Source organism: Limulus polyphemus, unplaced genomic scaffold, assembly GCF_000517525.1.
Source record: "Limulus polyphemus unplaced genomic scaffold, Limulus_polyphemus-2.1.2 Scaffold542, whole genome shotgun sequence".
In the NCBI taxonomy this organism is placed as follows: Eukaryota; Metazoa; Arthropoda; class Merostomata; order Xiphosura; family Limulidae; genus Limulus; species Limulus polyphemus.
Genome location: NW_013666152.1, coordinates 139768 through 148239, shown reverse-complemented (window position 1 = coordinate 148239; position 8472 = coordinate 139768). Strand labels below are relative to the sequence as shown.

Below are 8472 nucleotides of genomic sequence, written 5' to 3'. Positions count from 1 at the left end.
CATAAATGTATTTTATTTATCAAACTACAACTAGAATGAATGCAACATAAAATAAACAAAACATAAATGTATTTTATTTATCAAACTACAACTAGAATAAATAATAAAAACTAATGACTTTTTGCTCTTGAATTTGTTGTATAATTGATAATATTTATTCACCCTGCCATTTAACCCATCATTCTCATTCATACTTATTCTTATCTCATTAACCCCTGGGTAAACCATTCTCCCAGTTCAGAAGCACTGGTCTGAGTTATCAACCATGACAATGAAAATTAATCTTATAGTAAGCGGGAGACTGAAGATATCGATAAATAAAACACAAAACAAGAAGTGGTGAGTGAATATTAATATACACGAAGACATGATAAAGAAAACAAAGGTTACGTATGTTATAATAAAACGATTTTGGAACCTCGGCACGTTGTAGTCCACGTCACTCTGTCCGTTTATGCTCTATCTGATGGCTGTTACAAGACGCTGCACTTTATTCACAACGGCTGTGATATGACTTGTTGCAAGTCTGTTTTTAGGTGGCACTTTTCCCCAAAGTTGATCCATATTACTTTGTTTTGAATTCCATTAAGTACATGGGACATACCCCTCTTGGACATTCTAAATCATTTATCAAAACACCCTTTATGATCTGAGTGTAAGATTACTTTGACTTGAAAAGGGCTGTTACATACTCTTCCCAAAAGCGATCCATTTTCGGTAGCATCACTACGTCAAAATGTAATTGTGATATATGCCGTTCCACCACGTAATTATATCGGCTTTGGTTGTCGCGTGACTTGTTGATTTGCATATTTAAACTCATTAGAGGGTAAAATGGAATAAAACTCTTAGAAAATGCTATTCTGCATGAAAGTCTCCTCTAGTGAAAACTATACTAACTGTTTACTTAACCGCTCGAAGCGACACAGGATGATCATCAACTCCTAACTCTGGTTACTGAGACTACAAGCACTAACGGTACTGGAACCAGTAAAGTTGAGGAATAAGATATTACTAAGCACGAAGGCTCGAATGATGCGAAGTCAACACCTGTACAGGTGTTTCAACAAAGATGGTCCGGGTAAAACAGCCTTCGGTAAAAAAGAGCGATAATATTTCACTGCCAACTGTTCGAGTTTTTCAATTAATTATTGAACAAAAAGTTTCTTTTCGCTGTTTAGAAAGTACACAACAACATTTTTTTATTTGTTTACCTTTATGTTTTACTGAAAGTAGATATAAGTGTTCCTTTTTCGTCTTCTTCGAGGTTCAGCTGGAAACTTGGAGTTTCAAATGTTTGCTTTGTTTGCTTTGGACTTCACAACGAAGTGTCTATGTTGTCTACAAAGCCACAGAAAGCCTGTATGATAAGGAAGCAAGCTTGTTATATGTTTTTGTCCCAATTTAGCTGCCTTCAAGCCAAATTGTTACACCTCTATGGATTCTATGTCACTTCCAAGTATGGAAATAACACTTTTAGTCACACTTAAGGCAGTTACAACGTATCATTGAAACAATGCATTGTGATTGTTACTATGTAAAACCTAAAAACAATACAAAAATTAACGACATGACCTAAAGCGTTTCATTCCGTAAAAGTTCCTTTAACCAACTGATTCTCACGCTCCTCATTGATTTTCAAATAAATCAGTATCGAATTTTTGATAGCACTAGGAAACAGTGATCTCTAACAGGTTTTGATTAGTACGCATTCTTTTATTATGAATGTAATTTTCTTTAGTTGTGACAAACACCTTTGAAATTTCTTTGCCTATTTGACTTTAGATCTAATTCGACTTTTTCTTCCAACGAATTAGTCAGTTATAATATCTGTACTTGTATTTTGTATTGACGACAAAGCCACTAAAGCTATCTGTCGCCATCCTTAATTTTGAACTATTGATCCAAAGGAGAAGGCAGCCAGGCAGAATCAAACTACCACCCACTTTCTATGCTAAAGAATTGACTGTCACTCTTATAAAGCGCACACAGTTTAAGGTGCAGGGAATGTTTTGTGATATTGCACAGCTTTGAACCCGGCTCGCCAGATCTGATATTTAGAGCTCTATCATAAGGCCAACCCACGTTCCATTACCATATCAGAAACGTAACAAAAGCTGGTTTACACTAATAACATCACCAATTTTTAAAGTGCATACATTCTCATTGTTATTTCTATATCTTTTGGGTTTATTTTATTAAATGTAAGCTAAAAACGGGAAACTGGCCCCCAAAAATTGAGAACATAGTAAACATAGTAAATAAACAAAAGTAATTCTTCTTTTGTTCATATAAAAAAATAATTCAATCACTATAAGATAGTTTCAAAAATAATAAAATACAAAAATACCTCCTTGGTAGAAATATCTCTTAAACTCTATCACTGACAATATTTGCTAGGTAGTCCTGTAGCCAAACTCCAGTAACGTGTGAACTTAATGTTCACTCCATACTAAAAGCCACATCATACCTAATTATAAATCTTAGCATGTCTGGGTCACTTTAAGACATAATTTGCCGGTTTTAAAATATGACAGAAAGCAACTAAGCAGCCCAAGTGTGCAAATCACCTGTGCTACTAGACGTTAGGCAAGCCCAAATGTCTGAAGAGTTTTTAGGTTTTTTTGCTTTTTTTAGAAACGTAATGTCAGATTTGATATTGGTTTAATTCATTGCCAAAAACTGTATCCAAACCCATTTACATTTGAGTTTCATATTTTTTTATATATATTTATTACATTTTCACCCATAGTTGTGAATTACGTTGTTATATTGTGTAAAACATTAATAATACTATTTTGTTTCTTTCAGAGGGTAAGAAGGCTTTTTGGTAGAGATGGTTTCAAGTAGTACGGATGATGAGTTATTAATGCTCCCCCAAAACACATGATGATGAGGGTACTCACATTGAACGTGTCACTACCTCACTGAATGACAAGGAGGTATTTTAGCACAAGAAATGCTTTATGTCTTTCAGACATTCAACCAATCTGAAGCATTGTGAGTCCCAAGCTCAATCCTGGCTGAAATGTTGTCACATTTGGTTCTCTGTCCATTTCAAACTAAAAGTAGCAAACATGTGGATGTTATGTTAAACAAGTTTGGTCAGATGCTATCCAACATAAGTCAGGATAATACAGAGAGCACACAATCTTCCAGAATATAAGTTACAAATATTTGGTTACCAAGAGAGTTGGCAAAATTAATCTGCAGCGAAGGCAAGAAGACAAGAATGGTGCACTTCTTAGCATCTGAGTGAGGAAAATCAAAACTGCTAAAGCTGTAAAGCATATTTTACTAGCTAGTAGCTATGATGAGCCATTCGTGGAAAGCAGCCATGGAGTGGCTAATGCTTTCCTTTTGGTGAATGCTGGTCACAATGCTCAGACATGCAAAACGGTTATAGCTTCTCTTGATACAGATGTCTTAATCCTGTCAGCATAGATTACGTCTTTTGGGGGGCAATATTACTTTAGTTAAAATCAGGAAATAAAGACAAAATTCATTCCATACCTATTCATTCAATTGTGACATAATTTTGGTAAGAACTGAATTAGTTCTTTTCAGGCTTCCATGTCTTAACAGGGTGTGACTCCACCAGTAGATTTAAATCTTTTAGCAAGATCAAACCATGGTAGCTCCTCAAGAAGCAGCAAGATGCATTCAACCCCCCCTAAAATCGGCATGTTTACACAGGTCAATGAGGATACTTTGAAGGCCATGGAGCAGTTTGTTTGTGCCATTTACAAAAACAAAAATAAGACTGAGCAGATATCAATTAGCTACATTATCAGCATTTCTGTACAGAACAAACCAAATGATTCTCTATCACCAACAAAGAATAATCTACTGCAGTGTATTAAGCAAAGTAATCATCAGGCCTATATATAGAAAAGGAAGCCTTGAAGAATATACCCAACTTGCTTTCTCTAACTGTGCATGGGTGTATCGAAAAACACCCAACTTGCCTCCTCTAACTGTGCATGGATGTATCGAAAAACACCCAGCTTGCCTCCTCTAACTGTGCATGGGTGTATTGAAAAACACCCAGCTTGCCTCCTCTAACTGTGCATGGGTGAATCGAAAAACACCCAGCTTGCCTCCTCTAACTGTGCATGGATGTACCGAAAAACACCCAGCTTGCCTCCTCTAACTGTGCATGGGTGTATTGAATATGATAACTCATTCGATTCTAAGTTAATGAAAGAAAGATGTAGTTCCCAAACCGATTCTTGAACTTGTTGTCAAATCTGAATCCCAAAATATATGTTCTTGTTCCTCGGATTCTCTATCTTGTTTACAGTCCTGTGCATGTGGTGGAAGCAATGATTGTCATAAAATGCACACAAGCAAGGTTCTGTTCTTACGTATGATAGTAATGATGAAGTCGATCATATGAATGGACGAATTCTATGTTGACATTTAAGGGAATGCGTGCTACATGTTGTTTATCAAACCATCCTTGTGTACAAGTTACCATGCTTGCATTACGAAGACTGTTCAGTTTTCCTAACTGTAAACTATTTTGATGGTGAAAGAAAAATAACTTTATTTTTGGGGTTTTGAGTCTGTTTTACTTCACCATATAACAACCTAAATTAATATAGGTATGTAAATGTTTCTATGACATTTCGTCGAATTCATTATTTGATATTATACAGCGGACCAACTGTTTAATGATTGTATATATGAAGTATACGTAATACGTAAAACGGACTCAAAACACCATAAGTATTATATACACCTCATCATTATAACAGGCCTAATGGTATTCCTTTGGTTTGTTGACCCAAGCTGTGCTGATCAGCCTTGAATAGACGAAACTGCAGTTTACAGCAGAGGGTACGGTCAATCAAAGAATGCATTAGGCCTCTACGTCATAGATTCTCTTTTCGATTTCACTTCTGGTGAAAAAGGAAATAAATCTTTATCAAATACACACACATAAATAACTTTAGTTGAAATTCGTAATAATTGGTAAATAATTTTTGTGATAAATATAGAACTGTCCAATCCATTTTCCATTAAATTATATTTTTGAAAGTTATATAATAATAATAATATACTTATGCATGTTGGCTATGAAAACAGTCAGAATAAAGTGTGTATATTCAGTATGGTTATTATGGCACATCCCTGATTGATTGCACATGTTTCCCAAAATACTTTTGGTGTCACTGACCAATTTTATATTATACGTTATACATAAGTTTACTTTGCCCATATATGATGTATGAAAAAATAAAAGTGTTGCTTAAATTCATGTACTTTCTTTAACGTACGGTATAGACATCATCTATGAAGCATCATTCTATACATTGTATTTCGGAAATATTGTGGACATCTCTTTCATGTCTTACATTTCAAAATAAGTACAACAGTTCAATATTACGTCATTTCTCATGATAATATAGAGATAACAACCTTTCCAATGAGATATGGTTTTGCTTTAGTATGAGAACATTTTATTCCACTTTATATAGTCTCGATGCTGGGAGAAGATTGTAATTTGATAATTATGAATCACTTTATGTGAAGATTCTGGCTTTTTGGCAATTAATGTTTCATTATGACAAAAAAATAAATTATCCAAAGTGTTAGCATAGATCCTATAGAAAGATGTTTCACAAATCATTACTAGGTATATAAAATCTGCACCACTGCTTATATCATATATTATGCTATGTTTACCTTTATTACCTATAGAATCGACCGTGCAGTTCTTTTGTTTGTTTGTTTGGAATTAAACACAAAGCTACACAATGAGCTATCTATTCTCTGCCCATCACGGGTATTGAAACCCGGTTTCTAGCGTTGTAAGTCCGCAGACATACCGCTGTGCCATTGGGGGTCCATGCAGTTCTAGTAAGCTTGTGGAAACAATGCACTAAAACTTGAACAGCAAGTGTTATTGTTTTACTGAATACTAGCAAAAATGCCCGTCCCCAGTGACGGGAAAAGTTTGAGTTAATCTATCGATTTAAATTATTTATTGAGCTATAAAAAAGTTAATTGTGTTGCACATTTGGTTTTCCCCAGAACCAAATTTCTGAGCTACTTATACGCCAACCGCGAAAAGTAATTGTTGAGCATTTCAGTCACGCTAAGAGCCCTTCAACAATAACATACGGTAAATCTACATTTTTATTCTTTAAGTTACGTCAAATTTTGAAATGTGAATGATAGTGTGATTAATTCCTAACAATTTATTGTAGAATATCCTGCTTGCGAAATAAAATTTGGCATCAACATTATTCGTGCCTACTCTCCCGTCATTTCAAAAGTGAATGTTGAGCTTTGTCTGTGCGCAGCTTTTCAAATGCAGCGAGGGAAGCGGCCGCCGTAAGACGGAGACAGACCTTACGCTCGGACAGACACCACGGTTTGCAATATATTTCAGATTTGTGTAAGATTTTTTGTTCATGACGGTGAAAAAACAACATATAAAATGAGAAGAATAAACGTTAAAATATTTTTTTAGAAGTATATAAAGACCATAATATTTACTTGGCCAAAAACCACAGGATTTCATACAATCTCTGTACTTTTCATCACCAATTAAAATTTTAAAAACAAAGGTATAATAATTAGTAAGCTGAATACAGATTACAGTGTAACGATCTTCAATAGAACAAACTTAATCTGTGGCAAAAAAGTAATTTTTGTTGTTACTGTTTCTTTTAAGACTCGGCGCCGCGAAAAACTCGCCCTAATATGGCAGCGCCTTTTTTAATATTTTATTACTGATTTGACAACTGACTACTTTTACGTTTTCTATTGTAGTTAATATGCATCGTAGGTACAGTGCAAGAGGGCAATGGATCACAAAGACGACAAACATAGCAAATGTGGCATGTTCCTTTATTTTGTTTTATTCTGTTCATCACATACTCTGCCAATTACTATTGTTTCAGTGTTTCCTGGTAACCGATAGAAAATCTGAAGACTGTGTTCAAATCAGCTGAAATAATGTAGCTAAACTGTTAACTAATAATTACTATTGCGCTTTTTCGATTATATGTTTGTGACGAATTTACTATCATATATCTATTTAATATCGATGTTTGTTTAAGTTAAATTTATATTTGAATATGTACATAACTTATACTGTTAAATCTGTATTGCGAAATTCTCGCCTATTCACTAAAATTGTAGAAAATTCTCGAGTGTAAGAATCAACAACATACGTGTGTAAGTCAACACTGGTGTATTGTTTATATTGCTGCGTAAGCTGAAATTTCGAGAAACTTTCCTCATGCTTATAAATATAATCAACCACGGTATCGAAACCCGGTTTTTAGCGATGTAAGTCCGCAGACATGCCGCTGTGCCACAGGGTGGCATATTTTAAAGAAACGTATTGATAGTAAAATAAGACTAAACTACCTTAAAGGCAGTAGTTTAGTAGTTTGAAAGTATTCTATGAAATATATAGACGATGTATCTTATCAGTTTTTCACTCGTATTTTATTAGCAAAGTTTAAGTAAAATACGTATAAATAGAAGGATCATAATAGCACCTCAATCTATTCATTATATATAGTCAACAAATCACGCTTGGCCAAGACTGAATTGCTTTATTTAACTAATCTTGTTTTGTATTCTCTATGTACATTGTATCGGATTAATGTTGAACGATGATGCACTGATTTTTTTTTTTTTCATTTTCCTATAAGAATAGTTTTCGATTTTACTTAAGCACGACATATCTTAACTTCAAATTCGATGACGAGGAACCCACTTTGAGACTAATAATGGTTGGAGACGGCTTGAATGGGTAATGGAGAAAAACTTTAATATAAGTTTAACATAACAACAAATGTACAACGTTTCGACAAGGTTTTGTCATAATCAGGTACCTTTGCTGTTATGTTAAACTTATATTAAAGTATACAGAATAGGTATGTTATACCTATAACATGCCCGAGAGTTTTAATTTTATTACACTGTACTGAAGCTAAAGTACAGTTTAATAAACAGTTCGTTAAATATATTATTAAAAATATCGTCATTACTAGAAGATATAAATCATTTATTTCAATCCTGTCATTTACGGAAAAGACTGATGTGTAATAGAGATTCTTCAAGGGGCTACTTTGAATGTAATAGAGATTCTTCAAGGGGCTATTTTGAATGTAATAGAGATTCTTCAAGGGGCTATTTTGAATGTAATAGAGATTCTTCAAGGGGCTATTTTTGAATGTAATAGAGATTCTTCAAGGGGCTATTTTGAATGTAATAGAGATTCTTCAAGGGGCTACTTTGAATGTAATAGAGATTCTTCAAGGGACTACTTTGAATGTAATAGAGATTCTTCAAGGGGCTACTTTGAATGTAATAGAGATTCTTCAAGGGGCTACTTTGAATGTAATAGAGATTCTTCAAGGGGCTACTTTGAAATTTGTTGATCTGTTTCTTATTATACAGAGTATTTTAATTTCTGCCTGTTTCCTAATTAAGAAATGTTCTGAA

The 8472-nt window shown here is 34.1% G+C and overlaps 1 long non-coding RNA gene across 1 annotated transcript in view; it reads right to left on the bottom strand.

Moving 5' to 3' along the window:
* Window positions 1-7156, bottom strand: part of LOC111085670 — a 17219-nt gene extending 10063 nt beyond the window's left edge. The window contains exon 1 of the long non-coding RNA XR_002610487.1: window positions 7145-7156. This is a non-coding gene — a long non-coding RNA (uncharacterized LOC111085670). The remainder of the gene's footprint in view (window positions 1-7144) is intronic.
* Window positions 7157-8472: the final 1316 nt, after the last annotated feature.